The sequence below is a fragment of the Talpa occidentalis genome, unplaced genomic scaffold (assembly GCF_014898055.3).
Source record: "Talpa occidentalis isolate TD23 unplaced genomic scaffold, MPIMG_talOcc4v2.1 talOcc4.8, whole genome shotgun sequence".
NCBI classification, from domain to species: domain Eukaryota; kingdom Metazoa; phylum Chordata; class Mammalia; order Eulipotyphla; family Talpidae; genus Talpa; species Talpa occidentalis.
The window spans coordinates 81,478,933-81,506,193 of record NW_023605194.1 but is presented as its reverse complement, the minus strand read 5'-3'; the positions used below and the strand labels follow the sequence as shown (position 1 = coordinate 81,506,193).

Sequence of the window (27,261 nt, the reverse complement as noted above, 5' to 3'; positions counted from 1 at the left end):
AAGACTAAAATTTAAAGAACAAAGACGCACAAAAAATATAATCTATTGAAGGGTAGGTATCCCAAAAGATACAGTGCAGACTTCCCTAAAACCTGTCATTTTGATATACAGATTATCTTGTACTGATGTCACTGGGGTGCTTCAGACTCACAAGGAAACTTATCATTCGTTCAATGACCTAGGGATATTACCTTGAATTAGTGTTTTTACTAGAAATAATCTGTCTATCTGAAAAACAGACCTACATGGTAGGGCAAATATCTAATTACAGAGCATCTGTTTTTCATCATGTGACATACTCTCACTTCTCCCCTTGAAGTCCCAGACCTTATCCCAGTTCTTAGTCAATATATGTACCCTATTTTTGAATCATAGTCTGAAATCTGTGTGTCTATATAGATTTTCCACTCTACAAATTAAGTATGATTTTTTTCCCTTGAACTAACCTATTTTGTTTTTCATTTGTTTATTCAATCAGCTTGAGAAAAATCTAGAGGGGTACAGTAATATTTCCCTACCTCTCCTACACTACCAATAAGAATTTACCAAAAGGCATTTTTCTTAAACATTATAGTAAGGCATATCTTAGACTTGTAGCAGATGTATCTCTGTGAGGAGGAGAAGCCCAATGAACAGGCACCATTTCCCCCCACCCCCACTTATGTACAACAACCTTGTACTACAATTCCCAAGGTATCATGCTGACAGGGGGAACTGAGAAGGAATATGTTTATATAATTTGGGGTGAAACGAAAGCTAAACATTTGGGAAAGACACTTGGAAAAGAGACATGTGTGTGTGCGTGCGTGTGTGCGTGTGTGTGTGTGTGTGTGTGTGTGTGTGTGTGTGTAAGGGAGACAGAGACAGAGAGCAGAGAGACATGTGGGGAGGCTGTTCCTGGTCCTTGGCAGAGATAATGACAGCCATTATCTTCACCTGGCGGTGGATTATATGGTACATTTTGAACTTAGTGTGTCTCCTGTCCCAGAGGGTATCTTAAAATTGTGGCAATTTTCAGATCTTAGATGCCATGCTTTGGGCAGAGTTTCTTATGGCCGGCATTTTCCCATGAGAGAATAGTTTGTTTTTTTTTTTTTTTTTGTAGAGTTTTATTAAGAATAACCTTTCTTCTCTTTTCTCTCTCTGCACGTGAAATAAACAGCTTTCACACACGTGAATTAAACAGCTTTCACACTAAGAGTATGCTTTGTTTGTCTTTGTGCGGTTAAACTGAATGATACTAACTTCTTGAAAAAATCAGAATTATTGTGTTTTTGTTTTGTTTTATGAACATCAACTGCCTGTTATTTAGTTTGCCCTCTTTAAAGAATTTTAAATGATATTATGAATTTCAATTTATGACAATCTGATTTATAGTTTTTGTTGTAATTCTTAGCCAGAGATATTTAGGTTTCAATGTGAAATATCTTTAGAAAAATTACCTGAAAGAGACATGAAAAGAGTAGTCACATAATTATGTTTTTCTATATAATAGCTACATTGCTGGAAATGTGTTGTGAAAAATCCCATCTCATAAAGTGCTGGAATTTATTTACCATCCTTTATGACTCATTTTCTAGTTCTGAATCATTGTGTTAAAAATTATGGTGGTGCAAGGGGTTAAGCACAGCACTATGAAGCAATCCACAGCCCCTGCAGCACGAGTTTGATCCCTGGCCGGCCAGGGAGCAACCCACATGGCACAGCTGACTACTCCTGACTCACCCGCTGCTTCTCTCAGAAGTGTATTTCATTCAGTCTGCCTGTTCTGTTCCCCACTGTCTTGGTGAATCCTCTTACATCCCACGCCTCTGGCCTGTCCCCCAGCTCTTGTATACGTAGATGAATAAATCTTTAAAAAAAATTGTGGTATATTAGGCATAGCATCGGGCCTCCCCTGGTGGTGCAGCGGTTGAGCACTGGGCTGCGAAGCTGCCCGCAGCCTCTGCAGCACAGGTTCAATCCCTGGCCACTGGTGAGTGTCCCACGTGGCGCGACAGACCTCTCCTGTCGCACCAGCTGCTCCCCTCAGCAGTGTATTTCATCAGCCTGACTGTTCTGTTCCCAGCTCTGGCTCTGGTGAATTCTCTCACCCTCCCATGCTTGACTGTACCCAGTGCTTGTAAAAATAAATTATTTTTTTTAAAAATTAGGCATAACATTGTAGAAAATATCATTTTTAGTATTTTAAATGTTACTTTTAATAAAATTCCTAGCAAAATTGAAACTTCTGAAGTAGGAATCCAATATTCTTGATGCTAAATTTACTTTCCTGAAAGGTTAAGAACATTTGGAAGTGCCAGTAGTAGTTCAGGGCACAAAAATGCCATAAATCTCTCCTAAAGGGTGATTTAGTACTCTAAGGAAAAAAAAAAATAGACTCTCAAAGTCCGATACTCTCCTGATGAAATTTATATTCTGGTGAGAACAGAGCTAGCAAGCTTCTCAATTCTTTTAACTGTGTTGAAAGTAGAGAAAATGTTAACAAAGAAAGAATAAACAAGTCTACCTTATGTTAAAGTAGAGATCAGTGAGGTAGAGATGATGCTTGTCGTATGAATAGTCTGGCTTCCTGCCCAGACAGGACCTCGGGGTTGCATACAGAGATATGGTAATAAATTCTAGGATCAGTTTATAATATTCACATGTGCTTGGAGGAGCATGACCTTAGTGGAAATGGCTCATATCAGCCACATTCACAAGAGACTGACATACTGACCAAATGACAAATCAATCAAATGTATAAAGATAAATGTAAAATGACAAAGCATTAATGGTGTAGGGGGGAAATGTAATCTTCTCTATCCTTCAACTTTCTTGGCTAAGATATCCCCTGTAATAAAACACAGATTAACAGGAGGAAAGTGAACAAAGTTTAATAATATGAGTATCTCCTGTCTACATAAGAGAAACCCAGAAAACAGTAACTCCATAAAATAACCCAACTTCTATCTTAAACATCTTCAGCTAGAGACAAAAGATGTTAGGAAGTGAAGTGAATCAAGGAGTCAGTTATGGGAGATAATAAGCAAAATATAGTAAATAAGGACATGCCTGTTATGCAGATTTAAGTTGCTGCTTTCTCCATTCACAAGAGTTCTAGTGATTTAGTCATCCTCCACTTCCTGGGGCAGAGAGGGAGACTAACAAATGGAGGTTCCGGATACAAATGTAATGTTTCTTACATAAGGGTAACTTTCATCCGGTTTTCAGAGCTTATGTCTGCTACTTCTTAAAAATATCCAGCTCAAAATAATCCTTGTGCCATAGAGGCATATTTTGGGAGTGGCAAATTTTGCTCTTCTTCAACGTATAAAGAGAAATGTAAAGTCACATATCATTGAAGTACAGGAAGAAATGTAACTTAAAGGAGAGTCTAACATTTATTTCCCTTATTCAGGACAGATATCTCCAGGACAAAATTTCTCTTAAAAAGCTCAAATACATTATAGTTAAGCAATAGTAATGATTAGCACGTATGAACAAAGGTGTCTGCATCTGTACAGCAGGGTTATCCTAGTGGACGAGAGGCTGGACCCACAATAAAACAGTCTTACTCTTTAATTTTTACTTTTAAAAAATAATCCATTCCCTTTCTGTTCAGACAGTTTTCTTTCAAATAGGGTATATTCAAGTAGGGTATATAGGAGCAAATTTAGTTAACTAAAATTTCACATAGAATTCTCAATGTATGGAGGTCAGATAAGAGGGCTGATTGAAGTAGCACTGAAAGGTTGCAATGGACTTGGGTCAATTTTCCTTCACCTCACAAACTCTCCCAGCCCACCTCTAATCCCACTTATTCCCCAGAGACCTCTGGAGCTTCATCAACCAGTACTGAAACTGTTATATACAAGAGAAACATTTACCTTGAAGCGTCAGTGATAGAATCTTACTTGCCCTGAGTTTAATTTCAGTGTTTAATTGTTGTCGTTGCAAGATATTATCATAGTCTTATGCCAGTTTGCACAGCTAGTTTATGGGTTAGTAAAAACAACTCTGAAAGCTCTGTGCATATCATTTTATATTTTTTATTTTTTTAATTTTATTTTTATATTCCCCAGACAATTGCAACCCCCTTATTTTGACCTCAATCCCTCCTTTCCCTGCCCCCCCCATAGTGTGTCTCTGGTTCATAGTTGTTTGTTGATTTTGATTTTTTTCTTTCTTATACTTATTCTCTTTTCCTGGTCCCTTATTTAGGTTTTCTAGATTCCTGCTATGAGTGACACCATCCAGTATTTTTCTTTTTCTTTCTGGCTTATTTCGCTGAGCATGATCTCTTACAGCTCCATCCATGTTGCTGCAAATCGCATGTGTTTATCTTTTTTGAATGCTGAGTAATATTCCATTGTGTATATGTACCACATATTCTTGATCCAGTCATCTATTTTGGGCATTTGGGTTGTTTCCAAAGCTTAGCTACTGTAAATTGTGCTGCTATAAACATAGGCGTGCAGGTGCTCTTTAGAATTGATGTTTCTGTGTCCTTTGGGTAAATACCTAGGAATGGAATTGCTGGATCATATGGAAGCTCTATCTTTAGTAGGTTGAGGAATCTCCACATAGCTTTCCATAGTGGTTGGACCAGTTTGCACTCCCACCAACAGTGCAGGAGAGTTCCTTTTTCTCCACATCCTCGCCAACATTTGTTGTTGCTAGTTTTTTTTAATATGTGCCATTCTCACTGGTGTAAGATAATATCGCATTGTAGTTTTGATTTGCATTTCCCTGATTACAAGTGATGTTGAACATTTTTTCATATGCCTGTTGGCCATTTGTATTTCCTCTTTGGAGAAGTTTCTTTTTACCTCTTCTGCCCATGTGCATATCATTTTAAAAGATTTTTTTACTCAGATTCATGTTGTTCACAATTGATCATTCCATTGTTTTGCTCTTATTCAGGACTTGGCTGCTCCCTGGACATTTGGAAACATTGAAGACAGAAACAAAAGCATGCTGATGCATGCAGGCTCTTGAAACTTCCACACAGAATTGACACCCTTTATTCTGCTGCTTTCTTTTGGCCGAAGATACAAGGTACTCATTGAAGGTAAAGTCTCAATGATAGTTAGACCAAGTTTAGTAGATAAACAATTTATTCTCCTTTCTAAAATATGCACTGCAGAGATGCAAAGGTGGGGTACCCATCATTAACTCTTCTTTATCCAGCAATGTAGTCAACAGTAGAGATTAAACTGCATTTACTCTCAGGAATCAGATTTTGAATCCTTTTCTCAGATTTCAAGTGTGTGCAGATAGCCTTGCTCACCTTTCAAAAGCAGCACTGCAGAGAGGGGTGGGTTTTTAAAAAAAAACATTTTAAAGTATGCTCACAAAGGCCAAGATTGACATCCAGATTATAAGATAACATAATACTACAACAGTAGATAGTAATCATGATAATCACTGCATGATTAATCAAAAAACATTGATTGAGGCACTTCAGCTGATGTCTGGAACACACCAATGAAGGCAAACATGGTTCCTGCAGTGCTGTAGCTCACAATGTCTATTCCCTGTCATGAATGATAAAGATGCCTTTTTTCCTAGCCCTTCTTTACAACAAAGAAGCAGATCCTGTTCTTTCAGTTTTCTTCCCTCTTTAAATTTTGGGGACCATTGCAGAGCTTTTAATAGTTGAGCATTTTACGAGTTTTTTTTTTAATATTCTTTTTTTTTTATTAAGTGAAGAGCTATTTCCTTTTTGTGAGATCATTTAGTTTCAAATATTTGTTCTAATGTATCTCACATACCATTTTGTCACACTATTGGGGCCAGGGATGCTTAGGTACCCCATGCTTCTTGATTTCTGTTCAGGAAAGAACTCATGTGGAAATCAGTAAAGGTGAGTTGGAAATTAAGTTTTATTGTTGGTAAAAGTACACAATCAAGAGTGAGTTCCAGCAGATTCAGTGCCTTGGGTCCTAAGACTAGCAGTATAAATATTTCCTTTGTTTGAGGGGGCAGGGACTCACAGATGGGATCATGAAATGGTTTTGACAACTTTAGCTTAACAAAAGGAGTAGGAATGTACAGATTGAGATAATGAGTTTTAACAAAAGTGCCTGACCCCTTAACATCCTGTTAGTTATTAATAGATAAGATAGAAGTCTTATAACTAGTGCTATATGGTGTGAAATAAAGTAATAGGGTTTCAGACACTTTGCTCTGAAATGTGCTAAATTCCTGTTCTACCTCAAAACTGTTCCAGTATATACATCAATATATACAAGAGCTATTGGTGTTCGCATTGAAAAACATTGTTTTGAAAATTTAAAGTTCCGGTAATACAAAAACGTTAAGCATTATGTTTTTCTTTCATTCTTCATGTACCTGTATCTCCCCTATTTTCATTTAATTTGTAAATAGAGACCATGACATCTTATTTTTATTCAAGTTTCAACCTTTTGAAGGTTCTGAAAACAGATCATGCCAAGATTCTCAGAGGTGGCCTTCCCTAGATGTCCAGAGTTATTTAATTAGGATATCCCATTTTGGCATGCAGAGAATTTTGGGTTGAGATAAATTAAGGCCCTACAGTGTAAGGAGAAGTTCTTGCCCTTCTAATCCACAGGACAGTCTCTTTTACTCTCTAGAGACGTATTAGTCAGGTGTAGGATTATATGTGGAAGTGGACTCTTTATCTGAGAAGCCCAACTTTATTTGTTGAATGAACATGAAGAAATTCCCTCCACATCATGTGAAGTTCCCCACTCCTTCCTTGACAGCCAGGGTCCCTATTCCATTCCTTAGTTCAGGATTTAAATACTCTTCTCCATGACTAAAGGCAGGATCTGCATCATCAATGTAGATTCCTTTTGCCTTCTGCCAACTGTTTTTGATTATGGGATCAGCTCCAGAAGAACCTAGAGGGGTGGAAAAATTCCCCCTGTGCTGGACACTTCCAACATTTTTTTTTTTTAATATTTACTAAATGCCACACAGTAAATTAAAGGAAAATGAATGTGATACATTCCATTCCTTTAAAAAACTTTTTTTTTTTTTTTTTTTTAATAATTTTATTGTTATATTCCCCATACAATTGCAGCCACCCCATTCTGACCCCAATCCCTCCCCTCCCGCCCCCGCCCCCCTAAAAGTGTCTCTGGTTCATAGTTTTTTGTTGATTTTGATTTTCACTTTCTTATAGTTATTCATTTTCCTGGTCCCTTATTTAAGTTTTCTAGATTCCTGCTATGAGTGAGACCATCCGGTATTTTTCTTTTTCTTTTTGGCTTATTTCGCTGAGCATGATCCCTTCCAGCGCCATCCATGTTGCTGCAAATTGCATGTGTTTATCTTTTTTGAATGCTGAGTAATATTACATGGTATATATGTACCACATCTTCTTGATCCAGTCATCTATTTTTGGGCATTTGGGTTGTTTCCAAAGCTTAGCTATTGTAAACAGTGCTGCTATAAACATAGGGGTGCAGGTGTTCTTTGGAATTGATGTTTCTGTGTCCTTTGGGTAAATACCTAGGAGTGGAATTGCTGGATCATATGGAAGCTCTATGTTTAGTAGGTCCAGAAATCTCCACACAGCTCTCCACAGTGGTTGGACCAGTTTGCACTCCCACCAACAGTGCAGAAGAGTTCCTTTTTCTCCACACCCTCGCCAGCATTTGTTGTTGCTAGTTTTTTTAATATGTGCCATTCTCACTGGTGTGGTATCTCATGGTAGTTTTGATTTGCATTTCCCTGATGGCAAGTGATGTTGAACATTTTTTCATATGCCTGTTGGCCATTTGCATTTCCTCTTCAGAGAAGTTTCTTTTTAGCTCTTCTGCCCATTTTTTGACTGGATTATTTTCTTTGTTGTTGCTGAGTCTCATCAGCTCTTTGCAGATTTTTGTGATCAGTCCTTTATCATTAGTGTTGGGTGCAAAAATGTTCTCCCAGTTGGTGGGGTTTCTCTTTGTTTTTGTTATTGTCTCTTTTGCTGTGCAGAAGCTCTTTAATTTGATGTAGTCCCAGCTGTTTATCTTTGCCTTCACTATCACTGCTTTGGGTGATGTGTCTGTAAAGATGTCTTTGATGTGCAGATCACGTAGTGTTTCGCCTATATTTCCTTCTATATATTTTATGGTTTCAGGTCTTATGTCTAGTTCTTTAATCCATTTTGAGTTGATTTTTGTGTATGGTGTGAGGTAGTGGTCAAGCTTCATTCTTTTGCATGTAGCGACCCAGTTTTCCCAGCACCATTTATTGAACAAACTTTCTTTGCTCCAATGCATAGTCTTTGCTCCTTTGTCAAAGATTAGTTGACCATAAATCTGTGGATTTATTTCTGGATTTTCTATTCGATTCCATTGGTCTGTATGTCTGTTCTTGTTCCAATACCATGCAGTTTTGATGATTATGGCTTTGTAGTATAGTTTGAAGTCTGGGAGTGTAATTCCCTTCTTTTTTTTCAGGAGAGCTTTGGCTATTCGGGGTTTTTTTGTGATTCCATATGAATTTCATCAATAATTGTTCTATTTCTTTGAAGAATGACATTGAAATTTTGATTGGAATAGCATTGAATCTGTATATTGCTTTTGGAAGGATGGCCATTTTAATAATGTTTATTCTTCCAATCCACGAGCAGGGGATGTCTCTCCATTTCTTTGTGTCTTCTTCTATTTCTTTTAACAGTGTTTTATAGTTTTCTTTGTATAGGTCCTTTATCTCTTTTGTTAGATTTATTCCCAAATATTTGATTTTTTTTGTTTCAATAACAAAAGGGATGGTTTTTTTGATTTCTTCTTCTTCAGATTTATTGTTTGTGTATAGGAAGGCTACTGACTTTTACGTGTTGATTTTGTATCCTGCCACTTTACTGAACTGATTGATGAGCTGAATTAGCTTTTCTGTGGAGTTTTTGGGGTTCTCTATGTATAATATCATATCGTCTGCAAATAGTGATAGTTTGACTTCTTCTTTTCCTATTTGGATTCCTTGGATGTCTTTCTCTTGTCTTATTGCCCTGGCTAGGACTTCCAGTATTATATTGAAAAGCAGTGGTGAGAGTGGACATCCTTGTCTTGTTCCAGATCTTAATGGAATTGCTTTCAGCTTTTCACCATTGAGAATGATGCTGGCTGTTGGCTTGTCATAGATGGCCTTTATGATGTTGAGGTATGTTCCTTGTATCCCAAGAATTTCAAGGGATTTTATCATGAATGGGTGTTGCACTTTGTCGAAAGCTTTCTCAGCATCTATTGATATTATCATATGGTTTTATATTTCTTTGTTGATGTGTTGGATAACGTTGATTGATTTTCGGATGTTAAACCATCCTTGTGCCCCTGGAATGAATCCTACTTGGTCGTGGTGAATTATCTTATGGATACATTGTTGGATTCTGATGGCTAAAATTTTATTGAGGATTTTTGCATCAGTGTTCATTAGGGAGATTGGCCTGTAGTTTTCCTTTTAGTGTTGTCCTTGTTCGGTTTTGGTATTAGTGTAATGTTGGCTTCATAGAACGTGTTTGGTATTGTCCCTTCCTTCTCAATTTTTTGGAAGAGTTTGTGAAGGATAGGCACTAATTCGTCTCTGAATGTTTGGTAGAATTCATTTGTAAATCCATCAGGTCCTGGGCTTTTGTTTTTGGGGAGGTTTTTGATTACCATTTCAATTTCGCTAATTGTAATTGGTCTGTTTAGGTGTTCTATTTCTTCTTTATCTAGCTTTGGGTGATTGTAGAGTTGTAGGAATTTGTCCATCTCCTCTAGATTATTGAACTTATTTCCATATAACTGTTCATAGTAGTTACTGATTATTCTTTTGATTTCTGCTGTGTCCGTTGTGATTTCTCCTCTTTCATTGATGATCCTGTTTATTTGTGCTTTCTCCCTTTTTCCTTTGTGAGCCTGGCTAGGGGTTTGTCTATTTTATTGATTTTTTCAAAGAACCAGCTCTTGGTTTCATTGATCTTTTGGATTGTTTTTTAGTTTCAATTTCATTTATTTCTGCTTTGGTTTTTATTATTTCTTTTCTTCTACTGGTTTTGGGGTTTTTTTGTTGTTCTTTTTCTAGATCTTTGAGCTTCGAGATTAGGTTGTTTCTTTGAGTTCTTTCTTGTTTCTTGATGTGAGCTTCTATTGCTATATATTTTCCTCTTATTACTGCTTTTGCTGCATCCCATACATTTAGGATATTGGTGTCCTCCTTGTCGTTCAATTCAAAAAATTTTTTTAATTTCTTCTTTGATCTCCTCATTAGTCCAGTGGTCTTCCAGTAGTGTGGTTTTTAATCTCCATGAGGTAGGAAAGTTCCTTGCCTTATTTTTATGGTTTAGTTCTAGTTTGATGCCTTCATGGTCAGAAAAGATGGTTGGTATGATTTCAATCTTGGTGTATCTGTTGATGTTTGTCTTGTGCCCCAGTATGTGATCGATCCTGGAGAATGATCCATGTGCGCTTGAGAAAAATGTGTACTCCGTTTTTTTGGGGTTTAGTGTTCTATAGATGTCTGTTAAGCCCAATTGCTCTAGGTCCTTATTTAGAGCTTTGGTTTCTTTACTTATTTTTTGTCTTGTTGATCTATCCATTGTTGATAGTGGTGTGTTGAAGTCTCCCACTACGTATGTGTTTTCTCTGATGTCTGTTTTCAGAGAAGACAACAGTTGTCTGATATATTTTGGTGCTCCTTCGTTTGGTGAGTATATGTTAATGAGTGTTATTTCTTCTTGAAGTATTGTCCCCTTGATCATAATGTAGTGACCATTGGGGTCTCTTTTTATCTTTTTGAGTTTGAAATCTGTTTTATCTGATATAAGTATAGCTGTTCCTGCTTTCTTTTTTGGCCCATTTGCTTGTAGGATTGTTTTCCATCCTTTGACTTTGAGCCTATTTTTATCTTTTGTAGCTAAATGTGTTTCCTGGAGACAGCAAAAGGTTGGGTTTTGTTTCTTAATCCAGGCTGCAACTCTGTGTCTTTTTATTGAAGAGTTTAGTCCATTTACATTTAGAGTTAATATTGATATGTTAACATCTGTATTTGCCATTGTGTTTGTCTTTCCTTTGATTTTATTTATTTATTCTTTTAATAACTTTTTTTTTTTTTGGCCTTCTTTCATTGTTATTCGTCCCTCTGAGGTTCTGGCTTTAGGACTCCTTGTAGTATTTTTTGGAGTGGGGGTTTAGTTGCAATGAAATTCCGGAGTTTCTGTTTGTCTGGGAAGGTCCATATTCTTTCTTCAAAGAGGAAGGAGAGCTTTGCGGGATAGAGTATTCTTGGTTGGCATCTGTTTTCTTGGAGTCTGTTGACTATGTCCCTCCACTCTCTCCTTGCCCGTAGTGTTTCTTCGGAGAAGTCTGATGTCAGCCTGATTGGCTTTCCTTTGAATGTTATCTGTTTCTTCCCTCTTGCCAACTTCATTATTTTTTCCTTGTCCTGGATTCTTGGGAGCTTTACTATTATGTGTCTTGCTGTATTTTTCTTTCGTCGTGGAAGTTTGGTGTTCTTCTTGCTTCTTGTATATCAATTTTCAGCTCCTTCTTCACATTTGGGAAGTTCTCTTCAATTATCTCTTTGAATATTTTCTCTGTTCCTACTTCTCTCTCCTCTCCTTCTGGTATTCCTATAACTCTTATATTTCCTTTCCTCATGGAGTCAGATAGTTCCCGAAGTCTTTCTTCATTCTTTTTCCTTCGTACTTCTCTTTCCTTTTCTGTTTTGGTTCTTTTTATTTCTGTGTCTTCAAGAGCACTTATTCGTTCTTCCATTTCATCAATTCTGCTTTCATTGCTTTTCCCAGAATTCTTTAGTTCTTCCACTAATTCTTTGATCTCCTGCATTTCTTTTACTTCCCTCTTTAGGGACTCAATTTCATTCTTCTGATCGTTGATTATTTTTCCCTTATCATTGTTTTCCTTTATGACTTCTGTCAGTTTTTTAATCACGGCAATTTTAAATTCTCTTTCTGGAAGGCTCAGAAGTTCTTCCAAGTTACTGTCGTTGCCATCTGGGGGCTGGTTTTCTTTTTGTGGTGTGCTTTTTCTCTGGAGAGTTGCTAGGTTGCGTGTGGTTCTTCTCCTCCCTACTGTCTGTTTTCTAATTTGCCGTATGCGTTGGGACACTGTGTTGTTGGGACTGGCCGGCATCTTGGGTGGGCTTCTCTTCTCCCCTCTGGTTCCTCCTGGAGTCATCTGTCAGTTTCTAGCAGTCTTTATTGGAGAAAGGTCCCTGTCCTAAAATGTCGATGTGGGGACACACTCCCCTGTGCGCCTGGTCTGCCCCGTCGGTGGGTTCCTGCTCCCCCTCTGGGCTTGGACTGCAGGCCAGAGGGGGTCTGGCGTGGGCGAACTTCCCCCGCTCACCTCTGGCTCCTGAGGAAGCCTTCTGCAGGTAGTCTTTACTGAAGAAATGTCCCTGTTCTAAAATGGTGATGTGGGACACACTCCCTGCGCGTCCGGTGTCAGGCACACTCTTCTGCGTGCCTGGTCTGCCCTGGCTGTGGGTGCTCGCTCTCCCTGTGGGCTCAGACTACTTGTTCGGAAGGGGCCGGGTGTGGGCTAACTCCCCAGCTGGCCACTAGCTCCTTCAGGAGCCTGTGCTGTCTACAAGTCGCTAGGTGGCGCCAAAGATCTCTCCTAGAGCCCTTGGGGAGCTGATTTTCCACGCCGTGGGACAGGGAGCAAAGCGGGGATGGTAGGGTACACCTCAACGGCTTTGGGGTGCTGTGTCTGCCTTGTGCCCCACCGTCGTGGGGAACCCACGCCCCTAATTTCGTGCCCCGGGTCTCAGTTCCAAAGCCCTCAGTTCCAGGACGCGGGCTGTAGCCCAGTTCAGTGGCGCGGGAAGGGCGCCTTTTGCACCGCTCCCGTGCCTGGGCGCCTGGTTCCTGCTCACTCAGGGAGGGACCTTCACCTCAGTGAGGACCTCCGCGCCTCCCCGCAAGCCTAGGTCGTCTCCCAAGCCTAGGTCGCAGGCGCGGGGACCTGGGCAGCCGCGATCCTGGTCTGCACTTGCTTTTCAAGCGCGCCGAGCGCGCCGCTATCCGCGCCAGCTTACCGGCAGCCCGGGCTGTGTGCGCGTCTCCCGGGGTCTTTGTTCTTCTCTAATGGCGCCCGGAGCCGTTCGCTCACCACCGCGGCGAATCCTGCAGGGTTCTCCACAGCTCCCGTTCACGGGGTGTGGTGGCTGCAATAGTTCCTTTCCACGCACAGTCCCGCTTGCTGAGTCCGTTTTTCTTGTTGGCCGTTTTGGTTTGTTGTTTCCTCCTCTCTGCCGGTCTGAGAGTGCCGCCTCTGTGGGCGGGGGAGGGGAGCAGGGTTCTGCGCTTCCCTCCCTTCTCGTCCTCTTTTATGGCCACTTTCTTCTTCGGACAGTTTGCTGGAGTCACCCGTTTATCTTCCGTGTCCCGGTTCTCACTGGGACCTGCCGCTTTTCCTCCCTATTCACTTTTTTTAATGGGAGATCTTACTCGCAGCGTCTCCTCGCCGCCATGTTGCTCCGCCCCTTCTCTCCTTTAAAAAACTTTTAAGCAAGAGTAGAGTAAGATATATACACATATATTACAATATTGCATGATGTAGTTGTGTGAAGTATTAAGTTTTTAATATCCATAATTGTCAATATTAACTTGCATCCAGATACAGTGTTTCAGGAGTAGAGCTTATTTTCATTATCTGTTTACACAAAATAATATGTGTGAAGACCCCATTTTTCCCAATTTCTACCCCTGGAAAACATTTGGAAGAGGACCTTGGAAAAGACGCCTGGGTGAAAGACATATGGAAAGATTTTCCCTGTCCATGGCAGAGATAATAGCAGCCATTATCTTGATTAGTACTTTGATTTTTCATTTTCTGTCTCTCTCTCTGTCCCAGCTCTCTGGAACCTGCCTAATCCCTTTCTTGTAGTTCCCTACCAGAAGGTATCCTAGGCTATGGAAGCTTTCAGGTCTCATTGGCTCCATGTTAGGTCCAGTCATTTTGGCTAAGCTTTTGCCCATGAGGGGATGGGTAATTTGGGGAGTTTTATTAGAAATATAATACTTCTGGGACTCCCCGGTGGCGCAGTGGGTTGAGTGCCGCGCTGTGAAGCTATCCATAGCCTCTGCAGCATGAGTTCAATTCCCGGCTGGCCAGGGCGCTACCCACATGGCATGGCAGACCTCTCCTGTCACACCCGCTGTTCCCCTTAGCAGTGACTTCGGTCTGTCTGCCTGTTCTGCTCCCAGCTTTGTCTCTCGTGAATTCTCTCACCCTCCTGCACCTCTGACTGTACCCCAGTTCTTGTATAAATAAATAAATCTTAAAAAAAAAAGAGAGAGAAAGAGGGCCTCCCCGGTGGCACAGCGGTTAAGCGCTGGGTTGCGAAGCTGCCCGCAGCCTCTGCAGCTCTGTTTCGATTCCTGGCTGCTCCCAGGCCACCGGAGGAGGGTCCCACATGGCGTGCAGACCTCTCCTGCCGCCCGCTGCTCCCCTCAGCAGTGTACCTCGGTCCCTCTGCCTGCTCTGCTCCCCACTCTGGCTCTGGTGAATTCTCTCACCCTCCCGCGCTTCTGACTGTACCCAGTGCTTGCATAAATAAATAAATAAATCTTTAAAAAAAAGAGAGAGAAAGAAATATAATACTTCAAAGAGTATATACATGGGAGGCTTTTTAATATGTAAACAAAAATTACAGTATAACTGTAATGATAAAGTGAATGCAAGAATCAGGAATTTCGTTGATGGTGAGAAACTGCTCTCGGGGATCCATTTTGGTTACACAGGATATCTTTCATCTTCAGATTATAAACCATGAAGATGTGCTCCAAGAATCTTTTTCTCAGGAGAACTCATTCAAAAGAATCTAGTCAGAACTTCTATCCCCCACAGGTCATGTAGCCAAATTGGGCACTTTAACCAGTTATACCAGGTATAAACTAACATTAAGCAGCTGGACTGGATGCTGTCAGGGGACTTTTGAACTTCAAACAGCAAATTATAAAAGTAATTAGTTAACTCACTCGTCCGTACGTTGGCCCAGAGTCCCAGCTGGCAGTGTTTTAGCTGGTACAGTTCCATTTCTATTCTTGGCTTCAGCTGAAGTGCTGATTCAATTTGTGGTTCACATCCATACTAATCACCTTATTAAATGGTTGTTTCACCACACCCTTAGTGTTCACTTTAGAGCATACTTGTTTTGTGTGTTTGACTATAGATAGACTGAGAATTTTCCACATCTTAAAGATCCTGGTTTGTTGTTGTTGTTGTTGTTGTTGTTGCACAATTCCTGTTTTCAATTGATCTTTAAGCAGTAAGTAAAAACCCAGCCACTCCTTTAGCACTTTGCTTAGAAATTTTCTGAGCTAAATATCTAATATGCTTCATAGGGCCTATTTATCCCAAAACAGTAGAATACCAACACAACTCATCTTGAGTTATTAGGCATGTTATAGTAAGTATGGCCTTTCCTCTAGTTTCCAATAACGTGTTTCTCACTTCCATCCGAGACCTCATCAGAATGACCTTTAATGTTCTTCTTTCTACCAACATCCATTCATGATCATTTATGTATTCTTTAAGGAAAGAGAAGCTTTTTTCCCCCTTTGCTTTCTATACTCTCACTAGAAATTTTAATATCCATATTTCTACTCAGTGACTTCATGGTTTTTCTAGTTTTACCCTCAATATCACCCAGTGTCTAGCCATAACCCAGTCCCAAAGCTGCTTCCACATCTTTAGGCACTTCTTATATCAACCTACCACTTCTGGTACCAAAACTTGTCTGATTCAACTTGGGTTGCCACAACAAAATGCCATAGATATGGTGGCTGAAGCAACAGAAATATATTTTCTCAGGGTTCTGGAGGTTGAAAATCTAAATGTCAGCATGCTTGGTTTCTAGTGACAGCTCTCTGGCTTGCAGATGGCAGTTTTATTGCTAGGACCTCACTTGGTCTTTCTTTGATTCATGCCTATAGAGAGGAAGGTCACCAGTCTCTCTTCTTGCATAGACACTAATCCTATTGATTCAGGACCCCACCTACATGGTCTCATTCAAATTTATATACTTCCTCAGAGGCCTCCACTCCAGATATAGCCATGCAGGTGATTAGGATTTCAACCTATGTATTATTAGGTGACAAACACATTCATTCCGTAACACTGGGGAATTGAGAACGGCAATGAAAAATGGTTCAAGGTTGAACAGTAGAAATCTTAAAAGCAGAGAAAACAGATGTGAATGGGTTAAAGACTGGTGAAATGGAAGCATTAAAAAATAAATAAATAAACAGGGATATTAAGACTGAAGAACCAAAGATAAAATGAGGGAACTAGAGAGATGTTCATTTTGATAGTTAAGTGAAGAGAGTTTTTCAACAAGAAAAGACTGAGTCCTGAGCTGACACATGTCATGTAAAAGGAGAACCAAAAAATGCTACTGTATTTAGTAACATGGCCATTAGAGGATATACAGTGCTCAGTGCCATTGCAACTATGATATTTAACCCAATGGTAACCATATTTAGTAGACTGAGATTAAAGGAGATAAATTGTGCAAGTAGCACAAGAATTTGTTCAATAGAGATATTTTCCCTTGGATGATAAGAAGCTTAAGGAAATTAAGTGCTAATTAATAAAAACAATCCAAAATGGATAGATGCTTCCTTTTTCAAGTAAAAAAAAAAATAGATGCTTCCTTCTACGAGTAAAAAAAACCCAAATTTCTAGACTTGATTTTAGACTATAGGAGTCCTAAATCAATGCTGTTACCAAATTAATGAGATGTCACAGAATAGGAGAAAATATTTGCAAAAGACACATCTGATAAAAGACTATTATCCAAACTATACAAACAACTCTTACAATTCAACAATTAAAAATCCAATTAGGGCCCCCCAGTGGTGCAGCACATTGAGTGCAGCTTTGTGAAGCTGTCCACAGCCTCTGCAGCACAGGTTCAATTCCCAGCCAGCCAGGGAGATACCCACGTGTCATGGCAGACCTCTCCTTCTCGCCCACTGCTCTCCTCAGCAGTGTTTTTGGTCCATCTGCCTGTTCTGTTTCCCAATCTGTCTCTGGCGAATTGTCTCACCCTCCCATGCCTCTGGCCTGTGCCAGAGGGTAAAAAATCTTAAGAGCCACCTCATCAAGGGGATATATATATATATATAACAAGGGGATATATATTATATATATAATATATAATAATAGACAAGCGTACAAAAAAGTTCCACATAATACATCATGAGAATGCAACTAAAATAACAATAAAATGCTACTATATACCGATTAAAATGGACAAAAGTCAGAACACTGAGAGCACTTAAAAATCTATGCATTATAGTATCTCTAGAGCAGAAGAACCAAGTTGAAATTTCAAAAACATATCCTGAACACCAGATTTATAAACAAATGTTATTATAGTGAATCAATGTGGTCTCTTTAAGAAATGGCACAGCTGATTTCTGCTAACCACAAACAGAAGACCTATCAACTAATTGCTCTGTAATTTAGTGGATTTTCTCACTAGATCTTCAAAATTACTAGTTACTATATTGCTAAATTGTCATAGTCACAAATTTTCCATTAGAATACAATGTTGGGGGCCTCCATGTTGCCTCAAGGGGTTCAGTCTCAGCATTGTGAAGCTATCGGCAGCCACTGCTGCATGAGTTCAATCACAAACCAGGGAGCTGACCCACATGGCACAGCAGACCTCTTCTGCCTTGCCCACTGTATTTCAGTTGATCCATCTATTCTGCTCCCCAGTCTGTCTCTGGTGAATCCTCTTACCCCCTGCACCTCTGGCCTACACTGCAGTTCTTGTATGCAATAAATAAATCAATCTTTAAAAAAAAAAGAACATAATATTTTTCTTTAAAATTTTACCTAAAAAATATACATATCAATAAACATTGCTATGTGCCCTACATTTCATTTATTAAAATTTATTTTAAAATCTCATTCTTTCAAAAACTATATTGGATTATTTTAAAAATGCACAATAACTTTCATTTATTCTGTCATAAAGTATAGGTTTGGGCACTTTAAATTCCATCAAATGAAAAGTCAGTTTTATGGGGAAAAATAGGATTGGACTTTGAATTGTGAATTTAATATAGTATAGACACATGTTGATTTTTAATGATGCACTCTGAGACTTCTATAACCTTATAATACAATGTTATTTCAATAAAAAATTGTGTTGTTTTAAGCCAATAAAATTTAATTTTTCCTTTAAATTAAGTAAATACTATCAGACATATTATCATTAATCAATTTATGTCTAAAAGTAAAATCTAAAGTTAGACCATTTGAGAAAGAAGAAATATGCACAAATTTTTCTGTCTTTTTGTGTGCTGTGTCATAAATAGAGTAATTTTTTAGGAAAGTAGAATTGAGCAATTGCATTATTATAATTAATTAGTATTTCCTTTGATATTGTGTATGAATGCAGTCAATTTAAAAAAAAAAAAAAAAAAGAAAACTCTCTGAAGTCCAAAAACAGAAAGTAGGCATTTATTTTAATGAAAACATTTTCTTAATAAAAAAAATGAGAAAAATAAAATCGTCCTTACAGAGGAACTAATTAACATAAAGTAGGTCTCAGAGACTGCAAGTGTTGCATGAAGTAAAGGAAGCTTGGAGGAACTAATTAGGATTTGTTATTTAAACAGTACTGAATAAAATAACCTTTGAATAAATGCATTTTTCCTTTCATGTGAATAGCTCATGGTTAAGCTCATTTGTTCATGTCATGCATTTCTGAATCTTTTAACATTAAATCCTATGGGCTAAATCCTGAAACATTTGAATGTTTAAAATAAATGCATCTTTTTATATAACTGTTTTAATATAAGATTCAAACTTTAGTTTTAAATTAAGAAATGTATCAGGTCAATGCAAAAGCATCCTTTGATTTAAACTCATAAAGTATGTTACAGCTCGTTTTAACCTTTGCCTTTCATTATGTAGGTCTGTATTTCAATAGGAAATAATAATTGCAAAAATTGTACAATTTTGCAGAATGTGAAAAACAAAATATACCTGGCTATAATTATATAGTAAGTAATAAATATTTTAGAGATCAAAATTAATCCTAATCTAAACTCTTACCACTAATGGAGCAGTAAGTTAAAATACTCCAAATTTAATTTCCAGATATCAAATAACATATATCTTGATATTAATATTTTAAATATGATTCACATGTAGTGAAATGCACCTATTTGAATTGCACAGTTAAACTAGTTTGACAAATGTGTAAGCCCTGCCAAATAGATTGGTAGCTTTGATATAAAGGTTATTTCTTGTAAAAAAACAAAAATTCCAGTTCTGATTAATAACCCCAATTAATTCTTCTAAGTAGTTAAAGGAGTGGTAAAAGTTTCTCCTGAGGCTGACTGACCTAAATGAACCTCAGTTTACAATATTGCATAGTGGCAATTCTTGGGAATGCCTGCTCTAAACATCTTAGAGAATACTATCATTTATATCCTATGCTGAATGTTCCCAAAAAAGGTGTTTTTTTGGATTTTTGTTTTATTTTGTTTAACATTTTAAGAGGAACAGGTTAATTAGGTAAATGAGAAATAGATAGGCACCTTTATAGTCACAGGTGGGCAGGAGAGCTGCCTCTGAAAATCAGATGAAGTTTTTTGTTTTGTTTTGTTTTTATTTATACAAGCACTGGGTACAGTCAGAAGCAAGGGAGGGTGAGAGAATTCACCAGAGCCAGAGCAGGGAACAGAACAGGCAGACTGATGAAATACACTGCTGAGGGGAGCAGCGGGTGGCTGGAGAGGTCTGCGCACCATGTGGGACCCTCGCCAGCGGCCAGGGATTGAACTGGTGCTACAGAGGCAGCCCAGCACTCAACCGCTGTGCCACCAGGGGAGGCCCTGAAATTTTATTCTGAATCTTATTCAGTTAATATTGGTCAATCACCATAAGAAAGCCCTACTTCTCATATTGTTGTTTTTCCATAGGAGCATACCAAGCAGAAAAATGGAGCCTATTAAAATTCATCAATAATTTCTCCCTATGTGGTTTCATGTCCTGGGATTATGGGAACATGTTAATATATATGAATGAACTATAGTTATAAAATGAAATCTATGAATACAGCAGCAAATGTACATAGTATAGAAAACTTTTTTTAGATTTATAAAATGCTTCTCTATATACTGATGAAAATTTATTTTACAAACATATGAAAAAGGCTAAAAATACAATGCAAGAATTTTGATACTAGCCTGTAGCAGTTTGCACCTTTGCAATGTTACAAAACATTTCCTATGATATTCTAACCAAGTATAATATTTTAATACCCTCTTCATATCATGTCTTATAAGTAGAAAGAAGTATGGAATAAATTTCCAGGATTGCTTTCCCCATATAATTTTCTCTAATTGTTAAAAGAAGGCATAATTGGGCAAAGTTTCATCTAAGATTAGATAAGCAAGAATGGTATGATAGTATCTGTTTATATAAAAGGAACAACTGTGTAACTTTACTTTTAGAGAGACTTTTCACTCTCAAAATATGGTCTTCCAATTTCACCTTTTTTAATCACGTAACTGGCTTATATTAACGTAATATTTTATTACAAATACATCAGGGTTCCCACGTGCATTTTAGTTAAAAACCCAAGACTTCATAGGAAATTTACTTTGAAAAATAAAAGTGTGGAAAATCAAATTTGGACTTAAAAATACACAAGATTTTCATGGAGAATACTTGTGTTCAGGTAGTTAAACTATTTTACTCTTATATATGAAACTTTTTCAATACTGAACACATGCCCTCCTAATATATGTCCTAGCCAAATACTGAAGAAGAAAAAGTGATTTTTTTACTCATATAGTTTTTTTCTTTTGGTGATAACAGAAGTTAGATGAAATTATTAACAGTAGAAACAGGCTAAAGATTTTATAAAAAGCAACTCAAAATGTGTAGGTGACTCTATTTAATGAATGAATAAGAAAGTCCACATTCATACGTGGTTAACTCTTCTTCAGTAGTTGTTTCCTAGGAAGCTGCTTGACTGTGGAGACATGATGATGCAGGTGACAGATGCAGCGTTCTCTGGACTTTCTCATTCAGTCCATCAGTAGAGGGACAAATCACCCACTTTATTCCCCATTTGGAAAATTTGACATATAGGAATAACTTTTGGAAGACAGAAATGTCTGTTGTATGAAACTGGAGCTTTGTTGTTTGTACTCTTTCTGGTAAAACACTTTAATTTATATTTCATGTTGTCTTTCACATGTATTAAATAATATTGTATTCACATTTCAGTTACCTCAATTCTGAATTTCTTGAGGACAAATACAAGTCTTTATATTCACAAGTCTTCATATTTACAGTACTTATAACAGTGACTGAAATATAATAAATGTCATGTATATTTAGTAATAGGACGTAAAATAAATGTGAATATCAACTCAAATAATCACAGCATTAAAGTAATGTTGTATTATCTTATTACAAGATATTTTCTTTGTTATAATAAATATTTTAAATACTGTTGTTAACTCTGCAGATGAATGCTCTTTAGAAATCATAATGTGAGCAAATCTTATCTAGTACAACATTTGTAAATTCTGTTATTAATTGAAGTAAATTAAACCTTTAAAACTTGAAAAAATGGCAAGTCTCTGAACATTTTTACACTTAGGCCTGTGGCACTTTCTCCAACTGATATAAAAGTAGAATTACACCTGGTCAGATATCCATCAAAGTCAGGATGTAAATTTTTAAAATATTTAAATTAGAGTTAGCTTATGAATACTTTCTAGACAAAGTACCTAGGAAGATAGAAAGATGCATATGATGCCCCTGTAGCTCAAAATTTCCTTTATAACAAAAAAGAAATACCATAGTATGGTATCTGTAAACATGTGCAGGAGAAAAATGACCCTAAGAGAGCATTTTCTTATCAGACTACTTTTCATCCTACACTGTGAAAATTAAAATGAAATTGTCATCAAGCAATATAATATAGATACAGTCATATTATTTCAGATAAATTATTTTCCATACCAATTATTTTAGAATAAGGTATGATTAGCTGTTTCAATCCAAGTGGTGGGGAGCTCAGGAGAGTGACAGGGAAGCAAAGGGTTGGAACTGTAAAGAGACCCAAAGGATTGGAACTGTAAAGAGAAGGTGGAAATTAAAATTACCCAAAGGTCTGAAGAATCCTAGAGTTGAGGGAAGAGATGTTGGACTTACTAGAGTGTAGCCCAGAAACTCAACTTTGATAGAAGCCTGAGTTCAACGGGGCAGAGTCATTGCATGAAAAACATGTCAAAATACATGTATCTGTGTGCTGCATCACATAACTAGCAAAAGTATTAAGTGTTAAGGAATCAAACAAAATGAGTCACAACATAATTTAAGACTCTGAGGAAAGAGAAAAGCTATTATTATTATTATTATTACTACTACTACTACTACTAGTGGGCTTTTAAGTATTTCAATTCTCCCTTTAAGTTTGGAATAAGGTTACAATTCCTTACAACCTGTGTCACAGGGAAACATGTACTTCTGGTCAATGAGTTGTGAGTAGATATGGTATATTGCAGGTGAGAAATGAACATTTAATTGCCATTATGAGACTCCATAACAGATGCCCCTTCATTGTCATTTCTCATATTATAAAATATGGTATTTTAATATTTTTAATTTATATATACCCATCAATGAACTTGTAATTCATTTTTAAAGTCTAAGAACTTCAGTAATACCGTGTTAAAGAACTTAGTCTCTTTTGTTTAAACCTACAGCTTGAGAATTAGTTCTCTCCAAGTATGATATATATTTTCAGCACTACACATTGTCCTGGAATTAATGGGAGGTTATCTGCTTTTGCTGCTGTGAGTCAAGATTATCCAGGATACTTGGAATAATACAAAACATCAAATTTCAATGGTTTTATTTCTCATTTATACTAGTTGTCCATCAGAGTCATCCTAGAATTGTGCCTGACATTGTCATTATCCTTTCCCAATTACCCAAGATAGCAGAGAAGTCACTATCTGAAATGTTTTTGGTAGCCACAGCCAAGTATCCAGGATAATCCTGACTCATAGAAACAAAAGCATAAAACCTTCCATTAATTCGAGGACTATATGTAATAGCAAACATGTATGTCACAGTAAGGGAGAAATAATTCCTAAACTCTGAGCTTAAACCAAAGACTAAACTGTTTAACAAGCTATTACTGAAGTTTTCAGTTTGTCTTATCAACCTACCCACTTCTTTTTTGCAACTCTCATACCTAAGTATCTGATATCATACTTACCAAATTTTAAGCAACTTTTTTTATGGTAGTATTTAAAGCAAAACTTTATTCATTGTATTTTTCTCTATCACATGAATTTGTTGATATATATTTTTTAAAGATTTATTTTATTTATACAAGCACTGGGTACAGTCAGAAGCATGGGAGGGTGAGAGAATTCACCAGAGCCAGAGCGGGGAACAGAACAGGCAGACAGACGAAATGCACTGCTGAGGGGAGCAGCGGGCGGCAGGAGAGTCTATGCGCCTTGTGGGACTCTTGCCCTGCGGTCGGGGATAGAACCAGCGCTGCAGAGGCTGCGGGCAGTTTCGCAGCCTAGTGCTCAACCGCTGCGCCACCGGATATATTTTTTAAAAGTATTTACAATTTGTATAAAAATTCTAGCATTGTCATTTCAGAATCTCATTCATAAGCCAATATAAACCTTCTGTAATAGAAGGTTGAAATATCCTTATTCAAAACTCATAATCAGAAAGTTCAAGCAAAATTAGTAATTGCATTTGTATTTACAAAATTTTAAACAATTACTCACAAGTAGGCTAATTTTAGTACCTTTGTGCCATAGCAAGATGATTTCCTTTCTTGAATATGACTGAAGAAAGTTGTTTGTCAGTTGATTGTGCCATTGAAATGTTTAATCATTTCTTATTCTTTGTTGAAGGAAGGAAGAGTTAGAAATGAGGGGTAAAACAAGTCTAAATTTAGAGACACTAAGTTTTATCTGTAACATGAGAATTTTCTTTATTAAATCACCAAAGTCTGTGCACAGAAAACATGGTGTTTATGTTAATTAATTGAATAAGGTGAAAATAAAACAAACTGTTATCTTCAAATTTACTAGAAACTAGATCTTAATTGTTCTAACCACAAAAAAAGAAATTATAATCATGTGAAATGATGCGATGTTAGCTAAAGCTACAATGGTAATCATACTGTCATATAAAATTTATCAAATCAACAATGGTGTACCATTGGAAAGAGTGACTTGTTTTGCTCTCTCTTTTTTTTTTTTTTTTTTTAAAGATTTATTTTTATTTATTTATACAAGCACTGGGCACAGTCAGAAGTGTGGGAGGGTGAGAGAATTCACCAGAGCCAGAGAGGGGAGCAGAGCAGGCAGAAGGACCGAGGTACACCGCCGAGGGGAGCAGCGGGCAGCGGGAGGGGTCTGCGCGCCATGCGGGACCCTCCTCCGGTGGTTGGGGAGCAGCTGGGGATTGAACCGGCACTGTAGAGGCTGCGGGCAGCTTCGCAACCCAGCGCTCAACCGCTGCGCCACCGGGGAGGCCCTGTTTTGCTCTCTTATACTATAAAATCCTTTGTCATGTCTTTATCTCACTGCATGGATTGCTTCCTTATACACATCTTCTCCCTTTCAGTTTGTTTTTTGATGTTGACTTTAAATCCACAATGGAAACAGGAATTATTGATCTATGAATATATATTTCTGGATAACATAAAACCTCATTGTATTATATTGTCCATGTGTCACTATTTTTCTTTGAAGTTTAATTATAATATGACTTTGATTTAAAAACATCACTTTTGTAATGTCCACTTTTATACCATTGCCGTTAAAGTGTTGACACTTTAAATTTTCACTTCTTATTTACTGGAAGATTACTTATAGGCTTATTTAAAAATGTATTTCTTTTTTGACAGAAAATTTACTTGAAAATTTGAAAGAGCACTTTCATACTCATATAGAAAAGATTAGTTTAACTTACATGACACATACATAAATTAGGGAGACAATATACACAAATAAATTGGCTAAATGTTCTTGAAATGTCTTTGGAGTTAGTTTACCTTTTCTGAAACACTTTTACGCAGAGTTGTCAATGTCTTCTTTGTGCACATAATTTTCTCTTCTGTAACATCAAAAGAGAGGAGGATACATCCTGTCTTTAAAAACAAACAAAAGAGGGCCTCCCCTGGTGGCACAGCGGTTGAGCTCTGGGCTGCCAAAGTGCCTGGAGCCTCTGCAGCACCGGTTGGATCCACCGCCAGTGGCGAGGGTCCGAAGCAGTGCACAGACCTCTCCTGGCGTGCCCGCTGCTCCCCTCAGCAGTGTAGTTAGTCCGTCTGCCTGTTCTGTTCCCCGCTCTGGCTCTGGTGAATTCTCTCACCCTCTGGCGCTTCTAACTGTACCCAGTGCTTGTATAAATAAATAAATAAATCTTAAAAAAAAAAAAATGCCCTCCACTCCTTCCAGTGTTTTCTTCCAAGTTAGTGAACTCAGGTCTGCCGGAAGTTGCTCAAGGTGGCTTTTGAATAAAACCTAGAACATATATTTGTTTTTCAAATGGTTTGTAAATGGATTGATAATTAAAATAGTGAAGGCTTTCTTTATCCTGTCTTAACAACAAGGTTAACATCATTGTTAGGTCAGCAGCGATTTTGTAATGCTATTTTCTACATTGTGATTTTAGCGGCACTAACGTCTTATGAAAAGTATTGGTTTGAGGACCTTTGAACATAACATATGCACAGATAGCACGTCATATGAAATCAATTTTATTTTCAGTAATAAACTGCATTTATGCTAGTTTACTAATAAAAATACTGCATATTTTAGAAAAAAAGTTGAAATTAGTAAGGATATTATTTAGAATTTTATTTCCCTTTAGTAGAGATCATAACACACTATCTCTAGTATTCAACAGTTTATTAAAAAGAAATTCAATATATTGAAATGTAACATATCCCTGTAAGAATTAATCTAAAATGAAATATTAAATGCTCCCTGAACATAAAATTTTGAAAAGTTATCCCTAAGTTTTGTGGATACAATATCAATTACTACTATCTTGGCATTTGTTCTGTTTATTCCATGTTTATTTTTATAACATTTGTTTAATTATCAATACCCTTAAGCTAACTATACCTAGTAAAATTTGGAAATTGTCCTTCTTACATCTTCCTATATCTCTTTGTGCCTTATAATTTTATGCAGTGCTTCTGGATATTTTGCATTTTTAATCAATTTTACAATAGATATATTCTTTGTCAATAACTCTTTTTGAAACTTGAATCCTATTTTATGAAATCATAAGCATTATTTGATAAATTAAAATTTATTTTTCAATCTCCTCATATAATTTGAATAACAATATCAACACAAAAATAAAATTATAGTCACATGCAATAAAATATAATAACAACATCTAATAACAAACAGTTTCTTCATCCTCAATCCTTCTTCCTAAATCTGACCTCTGATATAAAAGAGGTAGCATTCCAAATGCCTTGACATGTTTAACTAGAAAAATATAAATTTTAAAATTATATGCATTTTGCTATGTGCTTTCATGAAATAATATGTGATGAGTGTATATGCAAAATATGTTATGAAATAAGTCATACAGAAAATTTGTTCTAAATTTGATTGTTTGCTATAATAAATATTATAGCCAGACTTTATAGATAGCAGATTGGTAGATGATAGATAGATAAATGCATGTATTTCTAATTGCTGGGTAGTATTCTGTTGTTAGATGTGTCAAATTCTAGCCAGATATTCTGAATATTGAAAGTTACTCTGTTGTAATTTAGTTATCATTTAAACATTGAAAATAATGCTAAGATAAACACATCTTTCTGTACACACATTTCTATGGATGCGTAGGAATAATTCTAGTCTTTTTTTTTTTTTAATAGAGGCATGTTTTTATTTATTTGTTTGTTTGTTTTTTTATTTATTCAGGCACTGGGTACAGTCAGAAGCGCGGGAGGGTGAGAGAATTCACCAGAGCCAGAGCAGGGAGCAGAACAGGCAGAAGGACCGAAGTACACTGCTGAGGGGAGCAGCGGGCGGCAGGAGAGGTCTGCGCGCCATGTGGGACCCTCCTCCAGTGGCCGGAGAGCATCTGGGGATCGAACCGGCGCCGCAGAGGCCGCGGGCAGCTTCGCAACCCAGCGCTCAACCGCTGCGCCACCGGGGAGGCCCATGTAGGAATAATTCTATAGAACAAATCTTTAGATATGAAATGACTGGTCTTAAAGGTATACATCCCTTTA

The 27,261-nt window shown here is 37.4% G+C and overlaps 1 long non-coding RNA gene across 6 annotated transcripts in view; it reads left to right on the top strand.

Moving 5' to 3' along the window:
• LOC119234138 (uncharacterized) overlaps positions 1–5,050 on the top strand; it is a 326,611-nt gene extending 321,561 nt beyond the window's left edge. For all 6 annotated transcript variants that reach the window (XR_008549921.1, XR_008549917.1, XR_008549918.1 and 3 more), the window contains one exon: positions 4,906–5,050. This is a non-coding gene — a long non-coding RNA (uncharacterized LOC119234138). The remainder of the gene's footprint in view (positions 1–4,905) is intronic.
• Positions 5,051–27,261: the final 22,211 nt, after the last annotated feature.